We start from the raw sequence: 26,979 nt of genomic DNA on the forward strand, positions 1-26,979 counted from the left end.
AAGTGCTTCAATAGTTTCCCTTCTTTTCAAACATATAATCACTGTAAAATGCTGGAAAGATAGAGTCAAAGATTGCCCAATGTTCTATCAACTAAAGACATATATTTACATCATTGGGTATTGACTTTCAGACTTTTTTCCATGCATTTTTACAATTATGATCTTCCCAAATATAAACTTGTAATAGCAGCTAATGTTAAGTACTTAACCATAAACTAAGTACTGCTTTAGCATTATTCATACATTAAATTTCTTCACAAGAACGATATCAATTAGTTAGCATTTTTATTCCTCTTTAGAGGTGAAGAAAATGGCCCAGAGATGATATGTGACTTGATTAAGGTCACAGAGCTACTGTGTGGTGATTTTAAAAATGGCAGGGTGGAGATACTGCTGCTTTCAAAAAGACTCAAATATCTTGTTAAGAGGAAGCAAAATGTCCCATCATGTTGATGCGCCATAATTTACTTAACCATTTTCTTGATATTGACATTTAAATTGCTTTTATATTTGTCATTTAAAATGGTTCACTGTAATTATCTTTTTGGTGCCCTAGACTTTAAAAAAAAAAATAAAGTAACAAGTTTACTATTGTTAAAGGTATGAATATTCGAAGATCTATAGTGCATATTACTAAATTGTTTTGAAAAAAAGTTTTAAAAATCACAGTGCCTGGAACAGTTTTTAAAGAGAACTCTAGTGACCACATTATCACTAACACTGAATTTTTTTAAATAACTTTGATTAATTTCATGGACAAGCATATATTTATATATCTTGATATCTCTTCCATTGCTAGTGAAAATGAATACTTTAATGCAAATCGCCTATTTATATCTTTTCTTTTGTGAAATCCATTCCAGTTCTTTGATGATTAATTTATAGAACATCTTAGTATTTTTATTATAAGCTTGAATAAACAGTTGTGTAACATATTATGCCCAGTGGAATTAATATAGACTATGTCTACGCTTGTTAGTTTAACTATGTATTTCAGTTATTTTCAGACATATAAAAGTATTAACATTTTCATCTTTTTTTTAATTTTAATTTTTTTACTCTTTTTCAATCTAGGAAGCTTTTTCTTCTTCAGAGACCTATGAAATATTCATGTCGGAGTTCCCGTCGTGGCGCAGTGGTTAACGAATCTGACTAGGAACCATGAGGTTGTGGGTTCAGTCCCTGCCCTTGCTCAGCGGGTTAACGATCCGGCATTGCCCTGAGCTGTGGTGTAGGTTGCAGACGCGGCTCGGATCCCCCGTTGCTGTGGCTGTGGCATAGGCCAGCGGCTACAGCTCCAATTCGACCCGTAGCCTGGGATCCTCCATAAGCTGTGGGAGCGGCCCAAGAAATAGCAAAAAGACACACACACACAAAAAAAAATTCATGTCCATTTTCTTTTAATTAAAAAAGGAGATAAAATTGGCTTAAAAATAATTCTTATTCAACCTCTAGTCAATTTATTGATTTGGCAGTATGGTTGAGAAAATGATCAAAATTTAAGAAAAACATATTTATTTTCTCTAAATATTTAGCTATTTAACAACAAGCTCTGTCTTAGCCACAAATGTGCATTGGAGAGGGTAAAATAAAGAAGCCTTACAAAACCCAAGTATAATGAAAAACCTTACTGCAATTGGCCTAGGTCTTAAGTTTTATGTCACTGGATGTGATTTTAAAAAACTAAAGTTACCATGCCAAGACTTATGCTAGTGCAATATACTGTTGAATATCACAGTTTTTGGACAAGAAGAAATGGAAGATTTCTTTTAAGAGATGAAATAACATAACTGAAGAAGTATTTTGTAGCTTTTGTAAGGGAAAAAAAGTGGTATAATAGACAAGGGTTTCTTGTCCTTCTCTAAGTTTTCTTAGGATGTATCCCATAAGTATTTAGATTACAATGTAATTCAGCCATGGTGGCTTCAACATTCATACATAACTTTCAAAAAATAAAAGCTATATGACTAATACTTAAACATAAAATACTTTGTGTAACGTCTATGCTAAAGTTTAACAATACTCTATTTGGAGAGGAGACAAGACAGCAAAGTAGAAGGACTTGAATGTACCTCCTCCCATGAAAATGCCAAAATCACAACTAACTGCCTAGATGCAAAAATCCTCAACAGAATACTAGCAAACCAACTCCAACAATACATTAAAAGGATCATACACCATGGTCAAGTTGGATCTATCCCAGGGATGAAAAGATTTTTCAATATCCACAAATAAATCAGTGTAATACACCACATTAACAAAGAATAAAAATCATGTGATCATCTTAAGAGATGCAGGAAGTTTTTGACAAAATTCAACATCCGCTTATGATTAAAGCTCTCCAGAAACTGGGCATAGAGGGAACCTACCTCAACTTCAGAAAGGCCACATATGACAAACCAACAGGTAATAACATACTCAACGATAACATCATAATCAACAGTGAAAAGCTGAAAGCATTTCCTCTAAGATCAGGAACAAGTTAAGGATGTCCACTCTTGCCACATTTTACTCACATGTTTTGGAAGTCTTATCCATGGCAATCATACAAGAAAATGAAATAAGAAGGAGTTCCCATGGTGGCTCAGCAGTAATGAACCTGACTAGTATCCATGAGAACATGAGTTTTATCCCTGGCCTTGCTCAGTGGGTTAAGGATCTGGAATTGCTGTGAGCTATGGTGTAGGTCACAGATGCAGCTCAGATTCTGCATTGTTGTGGCTATGGGATAGTCTGGCAGCTGCAGCTCTGATCTGACCCCTAGCCTGGTAACTTCAATATGTCACAGGTGCTGCCCTAAAAACACATGGAATGAAGGAAGGAAGGAAGGAAGGAAATGAAATAAAAGGAAACCAAATTGGAAAAGAAGTAAAACTGTCACTGTTTGTAGATAACATGATACTATATACAGAAAATCTTAAAGATGCTACCAGTAAACTACTAGAAGTCATCAATGAATTAGGTACAGTTGTAGGGATCAAAATTAATATACGGAAATCTCTTGCATTTCTATACACTAAGGAAAGATTCCCATTTACCATCACATCAAAAGTAATAAAGTACCTAGGAATAAAACTACATAAGGAGGCAAAATAACTGTTTACTTCAAAATCTGTAGGACATTGCTGAAAAAAATCAAAGATGACACAAACATATGGAAAAATGTACCATGTTCTTGGATTGGAAAAATGAGCATTATCAAACTACCTATACTACCCAAAGTAATCTAGAGATTCAACTCAATCCCTATCAAATTTACCAAGGGCATTTGTCACAGAATTAGAACCCAAAAAATTTAAATATGTATGGAAACACAAAAAGACCCTAAAAAGCCAAAGCAATATTGAGAGGAAAACAAAACTGGAGAAATCAGGCTTCCTGACTTCACACTATACTACTACTAGCCACAGTCATCAAAACAGTATGGTGCCAGCACAAAAACAGAAATATAGATCAATGAAACAGGATAAAAATCCCAGATATAACCCTACACATATATGGTCAATTAATCTATAACAAAGGAAGCAAGAATATGCAATGGAGAAAAGGCAGTCTCTTCAATAAGTGATGCTGGGAAAACTGGGCAGCTACATGTAAAAGAATGCAATTAGAACATTCTTTAATACCATTCACAAAAATAAACTCAAAAGGATTAGATCTAAATATAAGACCAGAAACAATAAAACTCTAAGAGTAAAAGAACACTCTTTGACATATATTGCAGCAATATCTTTTCACATACACCTCCTAGATTAATGAAAATAAAAACAAAAGTAAACAAATGTGATCCAATTAAACTTAAAAGCTTTGCACAGCAAAGGAAACCATAAACAAAATGAAAAGATAACTCAGGGAATGAGAGAAAATATTTGCAAATGATGCAACCAACAAGAGATTAAGCTCTAAAATACACAAACATTTCATGCAGCTCAGTATCAAAAAACAAACAACTCAATCAAAAATAGGCAGAAGATCTAAATATACATTACTCCAAAGAACACATACAGAGGGACAGAAAGCATATGAAAAGATGTTCAATATCATTAATTTTTAGAGAGATGAGTCCCAGGGCAAAGCAGAGGCTCCATAGGAATCTGTGTCAGACCTGACTGCAGTTCTTGGAGGATCTCCTGGGCAAACAGGAGGTGACTGTACCTCATTGTGGGGGAAAGACATTGGAGGCAAAGCTCTCAGGAATATTCATCAGCCTGTGTTCCTCTAGAGGTGGCCATTTTGGGAAAAATCTGGCCCCACTTGTCAGCATTGAGAAGCCCCAGGGCAAACAATAATCTAGGTGGGATCAGAGCCCCCACCCAACAGTCAACAGGCTACCTAAAGACCCCCCCCCAGGCACACAGCCACCTCTAATCTCACCCAGAGACAAAGCCACACCCACCAGAGGATAGGAATCACCCCCACCTACCAGTGGGCAGGCACCAATCCCTCCCATCAGGAAGCCTACAGCAAACCCCACAACAACTTTAGCTGCAAGGGGTGGCAGACACTAGAAGTAATAGAGGCTACAACTCTGTTATCTGTAAAAAGGTCACCACAGCAAAAACCTATAAAAATGAAAAGACAGAGAACTATAACTCAGATGAGGGAGAAAGAAAAAAAAATCCCAGAAAAATAGCTAAGTGATCTGGAGATTATTAGCCTCCAAGAAAAAGATTTTAGACTGGTGATGCTGACGATGATGCAATATATTATAAATAAACTAGAGGCAAAGAGTGATAATTTACAGTGAACACAGAGTAAAGAAATACAAAAGCTAATCAAGTAGAGATGCAAAATAAAATAACTGAAATAAAAAATTCACTAGAAGCAGCCAACAGCAGAATATAGGAGGCAGAAGACTGAATAAGCAAGGTGGAGGACAGACTAGTGGAAATCACTGATAAAGAACAGAAAAGAGAAAAAAGATTGAAAAGAAATGAAGAGAGTCTCAGAGAAATCTGGGACAACATTAAATGCACCAACATCAATATTATAGGTGTCCCAGAAGGAGAAGAGACAGAGAAAGGGACAGAAAAAAATATCCCAAGAGATAATCTCTGAAAAGTTCCCTAATAAGGGAAAGGAACCACTCACTCAAATCCAGGAAGAACGACCAGTACCATATAAAATAAACCCAAGGAGGAATACCCCAAGACACATAACTGACCAAAATTAAAGACAAAGAGAAAATTTTGAAAGCAGCTAAGGAAAAGAAACAAATAACATACAAAGGAACCCCAATAAAGATATTAGCAGATTTTTCAGTAGAAACTCTACAGGTCAAACAGGAATGTCACGATATACTTAACATGAAGAAAGGGAAAAAACCTCCAACCAAGATTACCCTGAAAGGCTGTCAATCAGATTTTAAGGAGAAATCAAAACTTTACAGATAAGAAAAAGATAAGAGAATTCATTAACACTAAACCAGCTTTACAACAAATACTAAAGGACCTTCTCTAGGCAGCAAAGAAAAGGCCACAACTTGAAACATAAATACCACAAATGACAAGGCTCACCAGTAAAGGCATATGTACAGTAAAAGTAGGAAATAATCCATGCACAAATAGGATACCAAAAACAGAAATCATGAGAAGATGAGGATATAAATACAGGACACTGGAGATGCACTTGCAATTAAGAGACCACCAACTTAAAAAAATTTCACACACACACACACACACACATGCACACATACATACTCGTATATTAACACTTCAGGGTATGGAGATCCCATCATGGCTCAGTGGTTATCATATCCAACTAGGAACCATGAGGTTGCAGGTCCGATCCCTGGCCTCACTCAGTGGATTAATGATCTGGCCTTGCTGTGAACTGTGGTGTAAGTCACAGACAGAGCTCAGATCTGGTGTTGGTATGGCTGTGAAGTAGGCTGGTGTCTATAGCTCCAATTAGACACCTAGCCTGGGAACCTCCATGTGCTGTGGGTGTGGCTCTAGAAAAGACAAAAAAAAAAAAAAATTCAGGGTAAATGCCAACAAAAATCTACAATTGATACACACACAAATAAGAAAAATCAACTCAAATATGACACTAAAGATAGTCATCAAACCAGAAGAGGAGAGAAGGGAAGAAAAAAGAGCAACAAAAACAAATCCAAAGCAGTTAAAAAAACAGCAATAAGAACATACATATCAATAATTACTTTAAATGCAAATGGAACACATGCCCCAACCAAAAGACATAGACTGGCTGAATGGATACAAAAACAAGATCCATATATACGCTGTCTTCAAGAGACCCACTTCACTTCTAGGGACACATTCAAATTGAAAGTGAGAGGATGGAAGAAAATATTCCATGCAAATGGAAATCAAAAGAAAGGTGGAGTAGCAATATTCTTATCGGATAAAATAGACCTTAAAACAAAGAATATTACAAAAGACAAGGAAGGACATTACATAATGATCAAAGGATCAATTCAAGAAGAAGACATAACAATTGTAAATATATGCACCAAACATAGGATCAACTCAATAAAAAAGGCAACTGGTAACAACCTCAAAAGGAGAAATAGACAATAACACAATAACAGCAGGGGACTTTAGCACCCCACTTATATCAATGGACAGATCATCCAGTGAGAAAATCAACAAGGAAACAGAGACCCTAAATGAAGAATTACGCAAGACTGACTTAGTAGATATTAATAGGACATTCCATCCAAAAGCAGCAGAATACACATTCTTCTCAAGGGCATATGGAACATTCTCTAAGATGGATCACATCCTGGACCACAAATCAAGCCTCAGTAACTTTAAGAAAATTGAAATCATGTCAAGCATCTTTTCCAACCCAAAAGCTATATGACTGGAAATCAACAACAAGAAAAAAACTGCAAAAAGACACAAACATGTGGAGAATAAACAATATGGTACTAAACAACCAATGGATCACTGAAGAAATCAAAGAGGTCATTTAAAAATAACTATAAGCAAAGAATATGACACTCCAAAACCTATGGGATGCAGTCAAAGCTGTTCTAAGAGGGAAGTTTATAGCAATAAAAGCCCTCCTCAGCAAGCAAGAAAAAGCTCAAATAAACAAACTAATTTTACATCTAAAGCAGCTCGAGAGAGAACAGACAAGACCCAAAGTTAGCAGAAGGAAAGAAATCATAAAGATCAGAGCAGAAATCAATGAAATAGAAACAAAGAAAACCATACAAAAGATCAATGAAACAAAAACCTGGTTCTTTGAAAAGATCAACAAAATTGCCAGACTTAACAAGAAGAAAAGAGTGTGGACTCAAATCAATAAAATTAGAAATGAAAAAGCAAAAGTAATAAGGGACAGCAAAGAAATACAAAAGGCAGAGGGGGTGGCATCTTCCCAGAGGACATATGAAAGGCATGTTGAATGTATATTCCAGCATAAATGTCAGAGACATGTTAACTTGCTACATTTATCACAACTTCCTCATTCTGGCTTTCAACATGAGCCCAGCCTCTCTTTCCAGCACTCTTTCTCTTGAGACTCTGACATTGCTTTTCCAGTTCTAGCCCATCTCCAACCTGCCCCATTCTCCTGCATACTTATTTATGCATGGTTTCCTTTTTCTAGAAATTTCTTTCTCATTTTTCTGCATTTGAAATCTTTTATGACTTTCAAGCTTATCTTCAAAACACCTTTCATAAAGCTTATGAAGAAAAAAGAGTTGGGATGCCAAGTCCTAAAATCCTTTATGGGCTGCCAATGGAATATGACAACACCTCTGCTATTTCCAAGGGTTGTTTTCATGGGATTCACTCCCCTCAAAATCATAGGTTCCCAATCTCCAAATAAGGATTAGTAACAAATCTTCATATCTCTCCTGATTTAGCACACAGAGCTGGGCCACTTATAATTCACTTTATTCTCTTATCCCTTCAGTATAATGCCAAGAATCAGAGGTGCCTCCTTTTCCAAACAGCCCTATAATAGATGCTGCTTTAGAACCCTAGACACTCCCATAAAGGCCACATCAGCCATGTGAGATGGAAGAAATCACCACAAAGAGGAGATTTAAATTCTTCCATCCTCCTCTGGAATTAATGAATGATCCACTTATTATTACAGTATTTTAAATAAGCGTATTTGAGGACTTCCTTTTTTCTGTCCTGCACTCATTCTTGTATCATTCTTCAATTTTTGGAGAAAGTGGTTTATTTATTGATTCATGTTACAGTGTTGATTGTGAGAATAGGAACAGTTAGTTCTTCCCTAGAGATTAGGGAGTGACACCAGCAAAGCCTTTTCCTGATCTACCACCTGAAAGAGAGATATTTTACCTCTCTTATACACTTACATTATTTTGCCTATAAAATTGCTATGTCTCTATGCCTACATAGGAGACCATAAAACATAAATTCTACACAGGCAGGATCTGTCTTTTCTTACTGGTATGTGTATCCTCTGTAGATACCAGCATATAAGAGGTATTCACTAAATATTTGAGGGTAAAGTAATTAAAATGTTCCTACATTGCAATCATTCTTTAATATAAAATAAACTATGACTTTCTTGAACTGTATTCAAAAGATGCATTTACTGATGTTTCAGGAAAGCTTTTCTATAAAATAATCTCCCTTTAAGACTCTCTCAATATATGCAAACAAAAATTTACAGTAGGACTCAGTGTAGCAAGTTGCTTGTCACCTCATTATATATAATACTTAGAAGGTCTGTTATTCTTGAAAGTTCTTATGAAAGTGCATGGGCCAATTTCATTCTACAACTCTTTTGCCAAGTTCAAAACCACAATATCTTAGCAGCTTTTATTTTTCTTCCAAACACCATAAGTTATTATACTATATGATGCATAACACACTTGCCAAAGCATTTCAGCCAGATTCTTTTGTTACATAAGCATAAAAGCATCCAGTACTAATAAAATCCTATTTTTCTTTCCACTTTTTTTTATAAATTCAAAGAAACAATACATGTTTCTAGGCTTTTGGGTTTAAAAAAAAAAGCAAAAGGCAATCACTAATATTTGAAAAATATTGTGGTAGGCCAAAATTTAACACATGTTCCTCAACTGACAAATTTCTTCATAAATATAATTCACCTGGAATTATATCAGTTTTATAATAATTTTTACTGGTAATAATCTGCAAATTATCTCTTATGGATCCAACATAGTAACTCTTGGTTTCTCTTTTGTTTGTTTGCTTGTTTTTCAAAATGTAGTATATTAGAGATAGTCCTTTGCTCTCTGTTTTGTTTGCCCAGCTACAAGATAATCCTGTGTGTCTGAATTTTGTTTTCTGTAAACAAGTGTAGCTTAACAAGCAGTAGTCTTAATCTTGCCTAAAGATTCTGAATAAGTTTAAGATTTGTACACTGTATCAATTTAATTATACATACTTATAGGAAAATACTAGGTTCTCTTCCTTACTACTTGCACCATTAGTCTGAAAAGTAGACTTACTATAAGATAATAAGCAAGTTCTATGGAACTAGTAATGACAGGAAAGTTAGCAACAGCAGAAGCTATGTACTCAGGAAGAGCTAGAAGATAGGGTTAAGGAAAGAGAAGCTACCTTCTCTTGATCTGCAGTGAATCAAGACTTATTTTCAATTTTACAAAAATTGATTCATAAATGTTTGTACTGGCAGCAAGGAATGTTAATCTGTTAGTGAATTAATATGGAAATTGAAATATGTAGTCGTCTTACTCAAGTTTTTCAATGAAAGGATGGAAACATTCTCTAAGATTCTCCAGAGCCATGTTAAGAAAGAGACATCGTTTTCTATGCCTTAGGAAGTAGTTTCCATCAATAAAGTGACCATTTTGAAGTATGAGTGACTACTTTGCTGAATGTTTAAAGCTGAAGGCAGAGTCAATATGCACAAAAATCACCAGTGAAAAATGAAGAGTTTGGCCGACCTGCTCCCTGGTCTACATGATAAAAGTCATCAGTCTGAGTGGTTTTGTTTTCTACTTGACCATTACCAGATTAAGCTGGGGAGGCAATGTGGATAATAGAGTCAAAGTTCAAAGTAGTCATTATGGTACAATAAAACCTGAGGTTTCAAGTCTGGGCTGACCCTGTCCATCGTATCCCAGGTAATCACAATAAAGATGACCAAAATTTCAGGTTGAAATTCTTCCAGAAGAGTTAGATGACTAGTGACATCTCCTTAATTAACTGGTTATTTCCCGTCTTAGAGGTCCATCAATAACTATGGTAGATATCTCATATTGCCTCACTTCACTATAAAATTCACTGTAACTTCACAGTTTGCTGTGAGATAACTAGAGGCAGTATGAGGTAAAAATGGAGGGGAATTAGAAGCCAGAAACCATTTTTATTTGAAACAAAGTTGATCAATTAATTAAATTAAGATAATGGCATGTATCAATGTGCTAGGTTCTGAATATACAATGGGAAATAAAGAAGATATAGTTCTGACTTCTTTTTGTTTGCTTGTTTTAGGACTACACCTGTGGCATATTGAGGTTCCCAGGCTAGGGATTCAATTGGATCTACAGCTTCCAGCCTACACCACAACCACAGCAATGATGGGTCCTCTACCCAATGAGTGAAGCCAGGGAATCAAACCCGCAACTTCATGGTTCCTGGTTGGATTCGTTTCTGCTGCACCACAGTGGGAACTCCCCTGTTTCTGCCTTCTTTTAACTGATATTCTAGTAGAAGAGATCAACTTTCAACAAGTACATTCAAAAATTAGGAGAAAATATCATGAGAGAACAGCAGTGAGGGACTTACTTCAAATTGGGCGGTCAGGGATAGCTTTTCTGAGGAAGTAACTAAGAAAAATGAGGAGAAACCAGCTATAAAAAGAGAATATTTGGGGATGACAAAAGGCTAAGAGGTGGAAATCTTCACCTGTGGGGAAAAATGGCTGGGAAACAGGAGTAGAAGATCAGGAGCAAAGGTCTGGATTGAACCATGAGGGGTAAAGAGGTTAACAGCCAAATCATGCCAGATGTTGATGGTTGGAGAAGAGGCTTTGTATTTCATCCTGAGTAAAACTGGAAACCAAGTAGAGCATGGGATCAACAAGATACAATTTATATTTCTAAAGAAATTACTCTGGCCACTGAGTGGCATATAGAGAAGGCAGGGGGACAGAGTCAAAGATGGAAGGTGTGTGTGTGCATATGTGCACATAATACATGGATGTGCCCTGTATTTTCTGCAGTCAGGATGTTGAAATTCCTCCCAAGTCATTCAAGAAAACACATTTGTTTTTGAACAGTTCAAAATGGTAGATAATCATGTCAAAAAGTACTTAGAGAGGAAAGCCAGGAAAAATAATTTTAGGGCTTAGTTTCCAGGAATTTCTCCCTTTTCAAAAACATCTATACTTTTCTCATAACCAGGATAGGTTGACTTTGATGCATTATGCATAGTTGTGTGTCATATATTTATATATACAATTCAAGGTGCAATAATTCATTTCCTCTCAGTATGTTTTCCATAAAGGAACACACATTGCTTAAAGCTGAATATATTTTGGGGGGGCAGAATTTGCCATTCTTGCCTTTCTGACATTAATAGGTAGCATTACTACTTCTCATTATATTTGTCAGATAGGGCCTGTGAAAATAATGTGTGGGAATATTTTTTGAGAGGCAGTTGTTCAAAGTACATTCTTTATCCACATCATGGTGGTGTCAGTTGAGGGACTTTCCGGGACTCCATATACTTAGACTGATAGAACTTCTAGAAGCTTGCAGTTTGGAAGGCATCAATAGTGTGGTTTAACTCAAGAGTGTTAAAAAGAGTAATGGGGGGGGCTGGCAAGATGGCAGAAGAGTAAGAGGATGTGCTCACCCTCTCCCACAAACACATTAAAAAAAAAAAATCTACGTGTAAAATGATTTGCATAGAACATCAACTGAATGCTGGCAGAAGAACCTAAACCTCCAAAAAGAGCAAGAAACTCTTGACAGAACTGTGTAGAACAAAAGAAAACAGAGAGAGAGAGAGAAAAGGAATCAGGATGGGTCTAACACTCCCATGAGGGAGTTGTGAAGGAGAAAGGGAACCTACATCCTGGGAAGCCACCTAACCAATGGAAAGATCAGCCAAGTTGGAGGGAACTCCAAGAAGCCAAGAACAACACAGCAGCAGGTCTGAGATCCAAAAAGCTGAGTGAGAAATGCATAGACCATCTGAACCACTGGCACAGACACCACAGACTGAGGTGCTTGGTGGGGGCTGGGTGCTGAGACTTAGGCTTCAGAGGTCAGTCCCAGGGAGCCATGGAGCAGGCTAGGGTTGGTGGTGTGGAGACAGCCTAAGGGACTAGGGAGCAGTGCGCTGATGGGGGGGTGGTATGCTAAGGGAAGAAGAGTGGAAAGCCATGGCAGAGGGAACCTGGGAGAGGGCCCAGAGCCACAGGAGAGGCAAGGCACCAATGTTGGGAAGGGGAGAGGAGGAGGAGTGGCAGGCCACCATAGAAAAAGCCTTGGGCCCCAGTGTGCATGCTTGCCCACTGGATCACAGAGAGCTGAATGCTCCTTCCAGTGCCTGTGCTCCGCCTGTGCAGAACCAGCCCTGCTGGCACCCTTGAGCACTCCCTGCACCATGCCCAGGCTGTGTGGATCTGGCCCACCAGCACCTTTGCACACTGCCAGTACCCACACCCAGCCTTCTTGGAGCCAACACCACCAGACCACCCTGGACTGTGCCAAACTACAGTTTGGGGGCTTCCCCAAATTTACAGAAAAAGAAGAACACAAGCACGATGAAGAAGCACAGAAACCATTCATTCGCAGTTAAAGCAACAGGAGAATTCACCTAAAGAAATCAGCAATGTCTTTTGGTTGGGGTGTTTAGTCCATTAACATTTAAGGCAATTATTGATATGTTCTTATTGCCATTTTATTAATTGCTTTGGATTTGTTTTTGTTGCTCTTTTTTTCTTCCCTTTGTCTCTTGTTCTCTCCTCTTCTGGTTTGATGACTACCTTTAGTGTTGTATTTGAGTTGATTTCTCTTATTTTTGTATCAATTGTAGATTTTTGGTTTGCAGTTATTCTGAAGTTTTGATATGAGTCTATATATATATGAGATTGTTTTATGTTGTTGGTCTCTTAATTGCAAGTTCATCTCCAGTGTCCTGCATTTGTACCCACCTCTTCTCATGACTTCTGATTTTGGTGGCATAATTGTGCATGGATGATTTCCTATCTTTACTGTATATATACCTTTACTATTGAACCTTGTCATGTGTGGTATTTTTGTTTCTGGTTGCTGCATTTTCTTTTCTGTCTAGAGAAGTTCCTTTAGTATTTGTTGTAAGGCTGGTTTAGTGTTGATGAATTCTCTTAGCTTTTGCTTATCTGTGAAGGTTTTGCTTTCTCCTTCAAATCTGAATGAGAGCCTTGTTGGGTAAAGTATTCTTGGTTGGAGGTTTTTTCCATTCATCACGTTAAGTATATCATGCCACTCCCTTCTGGCCTGCAGAGTTTCTGCTAAAAAATCTGCTGATAACCTTATCAGGGTTCCCCTTCTATGTTATTTGTTTATATTCCCTAGCTGATTTCAACATTTTCTCTTTGTCTTTAATTTTGGTCATTCGATTAATATGTGTCTTGGGGTACTCCTCCTTGGGGTTATTTTATATGGTACTGGTTGTGCTTCCTGGATTTGAGTGAGTGGATGCTTTCCCATGTTAGGAAAGTTTATAGCTATTATCTCTTGGAATATTTTTTCTGTCCCCCCTCTCTCTCTTATCTTTCTGGCACCCCTATAATATGGATGTTGGTGCATCTAACATTGTCCCAGAGTTCTCTGAGACTCTCTTCATTTCTTTTCAATATTTTTTTCTCTTTTCTGTTCCACATCTGTAATTTCTACTAATCTGTCCTCCACCTCGCTTATTCATTCTTCTGCCTCCTGTATTCTGCTGTTGGCTGCTTCTAGTAACCCTTTTATTTCAGTTATTGTATTTTGCATCTATTCTTGCTTAAGTTGTATGTCTTGTATCTCTTGGGTCAGTGTTTCCTATAAGTTATCCATCTTTGCCTCCAGTTTGTTTCCAATGTCTTGCATCATCTTTAGCATCAGCAGTCTAAAGTCGTTTTCCTGGAAGCTTAAAATCTCCTCATCACTTAGCTGATTTTCTTGGGTTTTTCTTTCTCCCTCATCTGAGTTATAGTTCTCTGTCTTTTCATTTTTATAGGTTTTTGCTGTGGTGACCTTTTTACTTCTGGTGTCTGCCACCCCCTGCAGCTAAAGTTGTTGTGGGGCTTGCTGTAGGCTTCCTGATGGGAGGGATTGGTGCCTGCCCACTGGTAGGTGGGGGTGATTTCTATCCTCTGGTGGGTGTGGCTTTGCCTCTGGGTGAGTTTAGAGGTGGCTGTGTGCCTGGGGGGTCTTTAGGCAGCCTGTTTATTGAGGGGCAGGTCTGTAATCCCACCTGGATTGTTGTGTGGCCTGGGGCTTCTCAGAGCTGATGGGTGGGGCCATATTTTCCCAAAATGGCCACCTCCAGAGAAAGGCTGAATAATCCTGAGAGCTTTACTTCTAACATCCTTTCCTCATGACAAGCCACATTCACCCCTGTTTTCCCAAGAGGTCCTCCAAGAACTGCAGTCAAGTTTGACACAGATTCCTATGGAGCCTCTGCTTTGCCCTGGGGCCCAGTGCACATGAAAGTCTGTGTGCGCCTTTTAAGAATGGGGTCTCCATTTCCCCCAGTCCCGTGGGGCTCCTGTGCATAAGAGAATGGGATTAAGATGGCAGAAGAGAAGGATTGGAGCTCAACTTCTCTCCTAAAATCAACAAAATTCACAACAAAAGGCTGATCAATCTTCAACCAAATGGACCAGAAACCTTAAAAAAGATATCCTATTCGAGAAGACAAAGAGGAGTCCACATCAAGAGGTAGGAGGGGCAATTACGTGATATAAGCCACCCCATAACTCCCAGGTGGGAAGCCCCACTGACTGGAAACTAACTTGTTCACAGAGACTCACCTACAGGAGTGAAAGTTCTGAGCCCCATATCAAACTCCCACAAGTGGGGATCTAGCACTGGGAGAAAGAGTTCCTGAAGCATCTTGCATTGAAGGCCAGTGGGGCTTTATGGATACAAAAACAAGATCCATATATATGCTGTCTTCAAGAGATCCACTAACTTCTAGGGACACATATAAATTGAAAGTGAGAGGATGGAAGAAAATATTTCATGCAAACAGGAATCAAAAGAAAGCTGGAGAAGCAAAACTCATTTCAGACAAAATTGACTTTAAAATGAGGAATATTTTAAGGGACAAGAAAGGTCACTACATAATGATCAAAGGATCAATCCAAGAAGAAGATATAAAAATTTTAAATATCTGCATACCCAACATAGGTTCACCACATTATATAAGGCAAGTGCTAACAACCTTAAAAGGACAAACTGACAATAACACAATCATAGTAGGGGACTTTAACACTCCACTGATAGCAACGGACAGACATCCAGAGAGAAAATCAATAAGGAAACACAGGCCCTGAATGAAGCATTAGACCAGGTGGACTTAATAGATATTTATAGGATATTCCATCCAAAAGCAACAGAATACACATTCTTCTCAAGTACACATGGAACATACTCTAAGATGGATCACATCCTGGGCTACAAATCCAACCTAGTTAACTTTAACAAAATTGAAATCATATCAAGCATCCTTCCTGACCACAACGCTATACGACTGGAAATCAACAACAAGAAGAAAAACTGCAAAAAACACAAACACGTGGAGAATAAACAATATGGTACTAAACAACCAATGGATCAATGAAGAAATCAAAGAGGAAATTTAAAAATATCTAGAAGCAAATAACAACAAAGATACAATACTCCAAAACCTATGGGATGCAACAAAAGCCATACTAAGAGGAAAGTTTATAGCAATACAAGCCCACAACAGGAAAGAAGAAAAAGATCAAATAAACTACCTAACTTTACATCTAAAGCAGCTTGAGAGAAAAGAAAAGACAAGATCTAAAGTTAGTAGAAGGAAAGAAATCATCAAGATCAGAGCATAAATCAATGAAATAGAAGCAAAGAAAACCATAGAAAAGATCAATGAAACAAAAACCTGGTTCTTTGAAGAGATCAAAAAATATTGATAAACCCTTAGCCAGACTTATCAAGAAAAAAAGAGTGAGGACTCAAATCAATAAAATTAGAAATGAAAAAGGAGAAGTATCAACAGACATCACAGAAATACAAAGGATCCTAAGAGACTACTATATGCAACTATCCACCAATAAAATGGAAAACCTAGAAGAAAAGGACAAATTCTTAGAAAAGCACAATCTTACAAAAGAAAACCAAGATGAAATAGAAAAGATGAACGGACTAATCACAAGTACTGAAATGGAAAATGTGATTAAAAAATTTCCAACAAACAAAAGTCCAGGATCAGATGGCTTCATAGGCAAATTCTATCAAACATTTAGAGAAGAGCTAACACCTATCCTCTTAAACTATTCCAAAAAATTGGAGAGTTGGAGTTCCCATTGTGGCACGGTGGTTAATGAATCCAACTAGGAACCGTGAGGTTGCAGGTATGATCCCTGGCCTTGCTCAGTGGGTTAAGGATCCAGCGTTGCCTTGAGCTGTGGTGTAGATCACAGAGGTGGCTTGGGTCTGGTGTTGCTATGGCTGTGGTGTAGGATGGCAGCAACAGCGCCATTAGAAGAACCCTTGACTGGAAACTTCCATAGGCCGCAGGTGTGGCCCTATAAAGAAATACGACCAAAAAAAAAATTTCAGAGGAAAGGATACTCCCAACCACATTCTATGAGGCCACCATCACCCTGATACCAAAACCAGACAAATATACCACACACAAAAAGAGAAAACTACAGGCCAATTTCACTGATGAACATCGATGCAAAAATCCTCAACAAAATACTAGCAAACCGAATCCAACAATACATTAAAAGGATTGGACATCATGATCAAGTGGGATTTACCCCAGGGATGCAAGAGTTCTTCAATATCCACAAATCCGTCAATGTGATACACCACATTAACAAACTGAAGAATAAAAACCATATGATCCTCGCAATAGATGCGGAAAAAGACTTTGACAAAATCCAACACCCATTTCTGACAAAAACCCTTCAGAAAGTGGGCATAACGAGAACCTACCTCAACATAATAAAGGCCATATATGACAAACCCGCAGCGAACATCATTCTCAATGGTGAAAACCTGAAAGAATTCCTGCCAATGTCAGGAACAAGGCAAGGATGTCCACTCTTGCCACTACCATTCAGCATTTATTTGGAAGTCCTAGCCACAGCAATCACAGAAGAAAAAGACATAAAATGTGTCAAAATTGGAAAGGAAGAAGTAAAACTATCACTATTTGAGATGACATGATAGCATACCTAGAAAATTCTAAAGATGCTACCAGAAGACTGTTAGAGCTCAGCCATGGATTTGGCAAAGTTGCAGGATACAAAATTAATACATAGAAATCAATGGCATTTCTACACACTAACAAAGAAAGACCAGAAAGAGAAATTAGGGAAGCAATTCCGTTTACCATTGCATCCAAAAGAATAAAATACCTAGGAGTAAACCTACCTAAAAAGACAAAAGACCTGTACTCAGAAAACTATAAGACACTGATGAAAGAAATCAAAGATGACACAAATAGATGGAAAGACGTACCATGCTCGTGGATTGGAAGAGTTAGTATTATTGAAATGACTATACTAGCCAAGGCAATCTACAGATTCAATGCAATCCCCATCAAATTACCAAGGACATAGTCCACAGAACTAGAAAAAAATATTTAAAGTTTGTTTGGAAGCACAAAAGACCCAAAAGAGCCAAAGCCATCCTGAAAAAGAAAAATGGAGTTGGAGGCATCAGGCTCCCTGACTTTAGACTGTATAGAAAGCAACAATCATCAAAACCATATGACACTGGCACAAAGACAGAAATATAGATCAGTGGAACAGAATAGAAAGCCCAGAATTAAACCCACGCACCCACAGCCAACTAATCTATGAGAAAGGGGGCAAGAATATACAATGGAGAAAAGACAGCCCCTTTAATAAGTGGTGCTGGGAAAACTGGACAGCCACATGGAAAAGAATGAAATTAGAACACTCCCTAACACCATACACAAAAATAAACTCAAAATGGATTAAAGACCTAGATATAAGACCAGAAACTGTAAAACTCTTAGTGGAAAACATAGGCCAAACACTCTCTCACATAAATGACAGCAACATTTTCTCAGATCCACCTATTACAGTAATGACAGTAAAAACAAAAATAAAAAAATTTGACTTCATTAAACTTAAAAGTTTCTGCACAGCAAAGGAAACCCTAAACAAAACAAAAAGACAAACACAGAATTGGAGAAAATCTTTGCAAATGAATCAACCGACAAGGGATTAATCTCCAAAATTTATGACCTCCTACCTCTCAATACTAAAAAAACAAACAACCCCATCAAAAAATGGGCAGAAGATCTAAACAGACAATTCGCCAAAGACATATAGATGGCCAAAAAACACAAGAAAAGATGTTCAACATCACTCATCATTAGAGAAATGCAAATCAAAACCACTATGAGGTACCTACCACCTTACACCAGCCAGAATGGCCATCATCCAAAAGTCTACAAATAGTAAGTGCTGGAGAGGGTGTGGAGAAAAAGGAACCCTATTACACTGTTGGTGGGATTGTAAATTGGTGCAACCACCGTGGAAAACACTATGGAGATGCCTCAGAAAACGAAAAATAGAACTACCATTTGATCCAGCAATCCCACTCCTGGGCATCTATCCAGAGAACACCTTGACTTGAGAAGACACATGTACTCTGATGTTCATTGCAGCACTATTTTCAATAGCCAAGACATGGAAACAACCTAAATGTCCATCAACTGAGCAGTGGATCAAGAAATTGTGGTACATATACATGATGGAATATTACTCAGCCATTAAAAGGAATGAAATACTGGCATTTTTAGCAACATGGATGGACCTAGAAATTATCATGGTAGGTGAAGTCAGTCAGACAATGAGACACCAACATCAAATGCCTTCACTGATACGTACTACCTGAAAAAAGGACAGAATGAAATTCTTTGCAGACTAGATCCTGACTCACAGACTTTGAAAAACTTATGGTCTCCAAAGGAGACAGTTTGTGGGGTGAGGTGATGCTCTGGGGGTGTGATATGGAAATCCTATAAAATTGAATCGTGATGATCATTGTTCAACTACAAATGTAATAAATTCATTGAAAAAAAAAAAGAGAGCATGCAGAAAAGGAAAAAAAAAATTAAATGGTCTAAATTCCCCAATTGAAGACATAAATTGTAAGACTGGGTAATAAATAATACCAAGGTGATAACACCAAAAAATAAAAATAAAAAATAAAGCAATCCACAATGAAATAGACCTCTGCAGTCTGACAGACTTTGAGTTTAAAAAGGAGATAGTGAAAATACTGAAGGAATTAAGAGAGGATATGAACAGTAATGCAGATTTCCTCAGAAAGGAGCTAGAAAATATAAGGAGGAGCCAAGATAAACTAGAAAATTCCTTTGCAGAGATACAAACTGAGCTAAGGACAATGAAGACCAGAATGAATAATGCAGAGCAACGGATTAGTGACGTGGAAGATAAAATAATGGAAATCACACAATCAGTATAGCAAACAGAAAAGCAAATGAAAAAAACATGAAAGCAATATAAGAAACTTATGGGATATTATAAAGTGGGCCAATCTATGCATAATAGGAATTCCAGAAGGATAAGAAAAAGAAACTGGAATTGATAATATATTTGAAGAAATTATGGCTGAAAACTTTCCAAATCTAAAGTATACTGATATCAAGATACAGAAAGCATAGAGGGTCCCAAACAAGTAGAACCCAAACAGGCCCACAGCAAGACATGATAAAAATGGTAAAAGTTAAAGACAGGATTCTAAAGGCAGCAAGAAAAATGCAAAGTGTTAATTATAAGGGAACCCCAATAAGGCTATTAGCTGATTTCTCTACAGAAACACTACAGGCCAGAAGGGAGAGGCAAGATATATCTAAAGCACTGAAAGGAAAAAATATGCAACCTGGAATACTCTATCCAGCAAGAATATCATTTAAAATAGAAGGAGAAATAAAGAATTTCTCCAACAAACAAAAGCTGAAAGAATACAGCAAGACAAAACCCATTCTAAAAGAAATACTGAAAGGGCTTCTCTAAATTAAAAAAAAAAAACAAGGAAGATTTAGGCTGGGATGGAGGAAACCACAATTGGAAAGCAGTCACTTAAATAAGCCAGCTTACAGATTCAAACATGAAGATGTTAATAAAAAAAAAAAAAAGACATCAAAATCATGCAATGTCGGTAAGGGAAGTTAGAAGAAATAGATTTTTTTTTTATCTTGATGAGTTTGAGCCTATATGATTATCAGGCTAAAGTAAGCAAATATAGGAAGTTGTTAACATACTTAACAAAGAGGGCAACCAAAAATGAAAGCCAAACATTACATTCACAAAAACAGAAAAGAAAAATACTCAAGTGTAAAATAAATGGAAACCATCCAACCAAAAAAGAAAAGAGAAACATAGAGTCAACTGGAAAACAAGGCTTAAAATGGCAATAAATTAATACTAATCATTAATAACCTTAAATGTCAATGGACTGAATGCTCCAATCAAAAGACATAGAGTGGCATATTGGATAAAAAAGCAAAAACCTTCAATCTGCTGCCTACAAGAAACTCACTTTAGGGCAAAGAGTACATATAGATTGAAAGTGAGGGGATGGGAAAAAAGACATTTCATGCCAATGGACAAGACAGGAAAGCAGGAATAGCAATACTCATATCAGACAAAATAGATGTTAAAACGAAGGTCATAAAGAAAGACAAAGAAGGACACTATTTAATGGTTAAAGGATCCATTCGAGAAGAGGATATTACAATCATCAAATATATGTCCCTAATATAGGAGCACGCAGATACTTACAACACATATTAACATACATAAAAGGAGAAATTGATGGGAATTCAATCATAAACTTTAACACCCCACTCACATCAATGGACAGATCCTCTAGACAGAAAATCAATAAAGCAAAAGAGATCCTAAAGGAAACAATAGAAAAGTTAGACTTAATTGACATTTTCAGGACATTACATCCAAAAAAATCAGAATACACATTCTTCTTAAGTGCACATGAAACATTCTCAAGAATTGATCACATACTGGGGCACAAAGCTAACCTCAACAAATTTAAGGATATAGAAAATATTTTAAGTATATTCTCTGACCACAATGGCATGAAACTAGAAATCAACCTCAGGGAAAGAAATGAGAAAAAACTTACTACATAGAGACTAAACAACATGCTACTAAAAAACCAATGGGTCAATGAGGAAATCTAGAAGGAAATTAAAAAATACCTGGAGACAAATGATAATGAAGACACAACCACTCAAAATCTATAAGATGCTGAAAAGCAGTGCTCAGAGGCAAGTTCATAGCAATAGAGGCCTTCCTCAAAAAAGAAGAAAAATCTCAAATTGATTACTTAACCCACCACCTAAATGAACTATAAAAAGAACAAGAAAAAACTAAAGTCAGCAAAAGGAAGGAATTCATAAAGATCAAAAAGGAAATCAATAAAATAGAGATTCAAAAAAACAATAGAAAAATTCAAACCAAGAGCTGGTTCTTTGAAAAGGTAAACAAAATTGACAAAGCTCTGGCTATACTCACCAAAAAGAGGAGATAAAAAACCCAAATGAAATAAGAAATTAAAAAAGAGAAATCACAATGGATACTACAGAAATATAAAAAACCATAAGAGAATACTATCAACAATTATATGCCAACAAATTTTACAACCTGGAAGAAATGGACAACTTTCTATAGACTTAGATAGAGCCTGCCAAAACTGAATCAAGAATAAATAGATCAACTGAACAGACCGATCACTAGAAATGAAATTGAATATGTCATAAAAACACTCCCTACCAATAAAAGTCCAGGACACGATGGTTTCACAGGAGAATTCTACCAAACATACAAAGAGGAATTTATACCCATTCTCCTTAAACTTTTCCCAAAGGTTCAAGAAGAAGGAACACTCCCAAAGACATTCTATGATGCCACAACCACCCTAATTCCAAAACCAGACAAAGACACCACCAAAAAAGAAAACTATAGGCCAATATCTTTGATGACTATAGACGCAAAAATTCTCAACAAAATTTTTAGCCAACCAAATCCAACAACATATCAAAAAGGTCATACACCACGACCAGGTGGGATTCATCCCAGGTTCACAAGATGGCTCAACATATGCAAATCAATCAACGTCATACACCACATTAACAAAAGAAAAGTCAAAAACCACTTGATCATCTCAATAGATGCAGGAAAAAGCATTTGACAAAGTCCAACAGCCATTTATGATAAAAACTCTCCCCAAAGTGGGTATAGAGGGAACATTCCTTAACATAATTAAAGCCATTTATGACAAACCCACAGCAAATATAACACTCGATGGAGAAAAGCTGAAAGCCTTTGCACTAACATCTGGAACAAGACAAGGATGCCCTCTCTCACCACTGTTATTCAACATAGTATTGGAAGTCCTAGCCACAGCAATCAGACAAACAACAGAAATGAAAGGCATCCAAATAGGAAGAGAAGAGGTAAAACTGTCACTGTATGCAGATGACATGATACTAGATATAGAAAACCCTAAGGACACAACTCAAAAAAAACTTGAACTGATCAACAAATTCAGCACAGTAGCAGGATATAAGATTAACATTCAGAAATCGGTCGCATTTCTGTATACCAACACTGAAATATGAGAAAAGGAATACAGAAATACAACACCTTTTAAAATTGCACCCCCCAAAATCAAATACCTGGGAATACACCCGACCAAGGAGGTAAAAGACTTATATGCCAAGAACTATAAAACATTCATCAGGAAATTAAAGAAGATATTCGATGCTCCTGGGCTGGAAGAATTAATACTGTAAAAATGGCCACCTTACCCAAAGCAATCTACAGATTCCATGCAATCCCTGTCAAATGACCCAGGACATTCTTCACAGAACTACAACAAACAATCCAAAAATTTATATGACCCACAAAAGACCCAGAATTGCCAAAGCAATCCTGAGGGACAAAAACCAAGCAGGAGGCGTAACTCTCCCAGACTTCAGGCAATATTACAAAGCCATAGTCATCAAGACACTGTGGGACTGGTACCAAGACAGACATACAGACCAACGGAACAGAATAGAGAACCCAGAAATAAGCCCAGACACCTAGGGTCAATTAATCTTTGACAAAGGAGGCAAGAACATCAAATGGGAAAAAATACAGTCTTTTCAGCAAGCATTGCTGGGAAACCTGGACAGCTGCATGCACATCAATGAAACTAAAACACACCCTCACACCATGCACGAAAATAAACTCACAATGGCTTAAAGACTTAAATACAGGACAAGACACCATCAAACTCCTGGAAGAGAACATAGGCAAAACATTCTCTGACATCAACCTTAGGAATATTTTCTCAGGTCAGTCTCCCAAAGGAACAGAAATAAAAGCAAAAATAAACCAATGGGACCTAATCAAACTGACAAGATTTTGCACAGCAAAGAAAACAAAAAGACATCTTACAGCAAGGGAGAAAATAGTTTCAAATGATGCGACTGACAAGGGCTTATTCTCTAAAATATACAAGCAACTTACACAACTCAACAGCAAAATAGCCAACAACCCAATTGAAAAATGGGTAAAAGACCTGAATAGACATTTCTCCAAAGAAGGCATATAGATGGCCAACAAGCACGTGAAAAAATACTCAACATCCCTGATTATTAGAGAAATGCAAATCAAAACTACCATGAGATACCAGCTCACACCAGTCAGAATGGTCATCATTAATAAGCCCAAAAACAACAAATGCTGGAAGGGGTACGGAGAAAATAGAACCCTCCTGCACTGTTGGTGGGAATGGTAGCTGGTACAAACACTATGGAGAACAGTATGAAGGTACCTTAGAAATCTATACATAGAAATACCATCTGACTCAGCAATCCCACTCTTGGGCATATATCCAGACAATAATTTCCTTTAAAAAGACACAAGCACTTGCATGTTCATTACAGCACTATTCACAATAGCCAAGATATGGAAACAACCCAAATGTCCATCAACAGATGATTGGATTAGGAAGATGTGGTGTATATATACAGCCACAAAAAAGAACAATTTTGTGCCATTTGCAGCAACATGGATGGAACTAGAGACTCTCATCCTGAGTGAAGTAAGTCAGAAAGAGAAAGACAAATACCATATGATATCACTTATATCTGGAATCTAATATAGGGCACAAATGAACCTTTCCACAGAAAAGAAAATTGTTGACTTGGAGAATAGACTTGTGGTTGCCAAGGGGGAGGGGGAGGGAGTGGGATGGATTGGGAGCTTGGGGTGAATACACGCAAATTATTGCCTTTGGAATGGATTAGTAATGAGATCCTGCTGTGTAGCACTGGGAACTATGTCTAGTCACTTATTATGGAGCAGGATAATATGTGAAAATAGAATGTATACATGTATGTGTAACTGGGTCACCATGCCATACAGTGGAAAAGTAATTGTATTGGGGAAATAATTTTTTTTAAAAAAGTAGTGACTTAAATATAAACAGTTTTATTATATGTATAAGCATTTGTGTGTATGTATATGTGTGATATCATTGTGGAGTCAGAATAGAAGCTGGGAAACGTGTGTTTGTGGTGTGCATGTCGTGTATGTATGTGAGTGTGTGTGTGTGTGTGTGTGTGCGTGTGTGTTTGAACAAAAAGATCTAAAGAAGAGGATTTAAAGAAAAGGAAAGCCCTTTCTCTTTCACATATTGAGTCATTTTTTTAGCCATCTGGAAGAACATGATTCTGTTTTCAAAGTCTACCAGCAGATCTACAAAATCCAAGTTTTTTGTTTGTTTTGTTTTGTTTGCTTTTTAGGTCCACACCCCCAGCATATGGACGTTTCGAGGTTAGGGGTCAATTTGGAGCTACAGCTGCCCTCCTATGCCACAGCCACAGCAACATGGGCTATGAGCCGCTTCTGCAACCTACACTTCACCACAGCTCACAGCAATGCCGGATCCTTAATCCACTGAGCAAGGCCAGGTATCGAACCTGCAACCTCATAGTTTCTAGTCAGATTCATTTCTGCTGTGAACTCCTTTTTTTTTTTTTGCACAAAAGCCAAGTGCTGAAACTGTGGAATGAGAAGTTAGAACTCCCCATGTCTCTTTGGTTTCATTGTATCTCGAGGATAATTGATGTCACATTTCATGACGCGTGATGTTCAAAGATGATGAATGACAGGGAGCCTATTCCAGTGTCAGATCCTGTTTTAGTGGTCTCCAGGATCTCTTGGATTTGGGAAAAGAAGGAAACAAATGAATCTCACAGCATAAAATCTTCTAATTAATTAGAAGGATGTGTAGAACAAACTTAAGAAAAAGGAAGCATTTTTCAACTTCAAATCCCTCTCTGGACACATCTCTTTAGGAGGAAGCTCTAGTAACAGGATCAAGATATTATTTTTTTCCCTGCCAAGGGTAGCAACAGAATTTTCCCAGTGGACAACTAATCTAGTCAATTCAAAGACAGGACCTTAGGATATATTACCCATCACCGTGCTTTTAAAATCTAAGTATGTATTTTTAAACTCTAAATACAAAATTGTCTCGATGGTTCCATTTTCAGATTAATCTAAGTCGAACAGATCCTTTGAGGCAGAGCTTAAAATCTCAGGCTTAGAGGTCAGGCAGCTTCCATTCAAATCCTGGCTTAGCCACTTATTTGCTGTATGACTGGGCAAATCGTTAAATCTCTGTCTCTGAGTCTTCAACCTTTAAATAAGGATAAAAATAGCACTGACCTCCTAGAGTTCTTAGAGGGATTTATCAAACTATTTCATGCATAGCACTTAACACAACTCCTTAGTCATTATATTCACCCAATAATAATAATAAATATTAGTATAATGAGAATTAAGGTAACAAGTATTTATGATGAAAGAATTAGATTATTTCACTTTGTATTAAATAATTTGCGGGGCCTAATATGTCGATGTGACTTCAAAATATGTTAAGTTATTCTCAAGTAGAATGTAGTACCCGCTGTGGTGAAGCAGATGAAAATTACATGAACCACCAGAAGTTTTTGCTTCTTTCTTACAGCCCATCTCAGTTTCCCATGGCAATCCAAGCAGCACTTACAATCGCAGTTGAAAAGCAGTTTCCTTTCTATGGAAGTATCTTGAAAAATGCCCAAGGGACATTTTGTCATGATGCAGAAAAAGTTTTTTTTTAATTTCTTTTCCCATCACTCCTATAATTATCTCAGCAGAAAGACAGCTGCCTTCCCTTTCCTCAGTTTGACCCAAACTCTCCCCTAATATACCCCACTGTATCTTCTTTCTCTGCACTGAGGCAGGTATTCTAGCTATTGTTTCCTATTGAATAACCCTCTGTCCTTTCTTGTCCAAATCAAATCAAGCTACAATAGACTATTTTGAGTTCATTCGCTCACATCCCTCCCCTCTTCTCTCCTATTACTCAACATCTACACAATATAAGTGAAGAGATGTAGAGATAAGACCTAGTAACCTGAATACCAAACTCAACCTCCACCTCAGCAGAGAGAGGAGCTGGTGAGACTATGATGACCAGATTTTTTTTCTGAAGCATATGCCCTGCTATTTATTTCTTGGCTCCTTTTCTCCTAAGGCAGACCTCAGAACATAACAAATATGAAAGAAATGTGATCATTTTGTTATTTCGCTCTCACATGGTATTCAAATAAAGTGACATGGAAAGGTCACTAAATTCTTCCTATCCTCAAAAAAGGAACACGATAAGCAGTCTTGAAGAGTGCACCCAGCTTCCTTTCCAAAGGGCACAGCAAACAGGGTTGC

General features: G+C 37.3%; 1 long non-coding RNA gene across 4 annotated transcripts in view; it reads right to left on the reverse strand.

Moving 5' to 3' along the window:
- Positions 1–26,979, reverse strand: part of LOC110255481 — a 324,773-nt gene that overhangs the window by 41,271 nt on the left and 256,523 nt on the right. The window lies entirely within an intron of this gene.

This window comes from Sus scrofa, chromosome 9, assembly GCF_000003025.6.
Source record: "Sus scrofa isolate TJ Tabasco breed Duroc chromosome 9, Sscrofa11.1, whole genome shotgun sequence".
NCBI lineage: Eukaryota > Metazoa > Chordata > Mammalia > Artiodactyla > Suidae > Sus > Sus scrofa.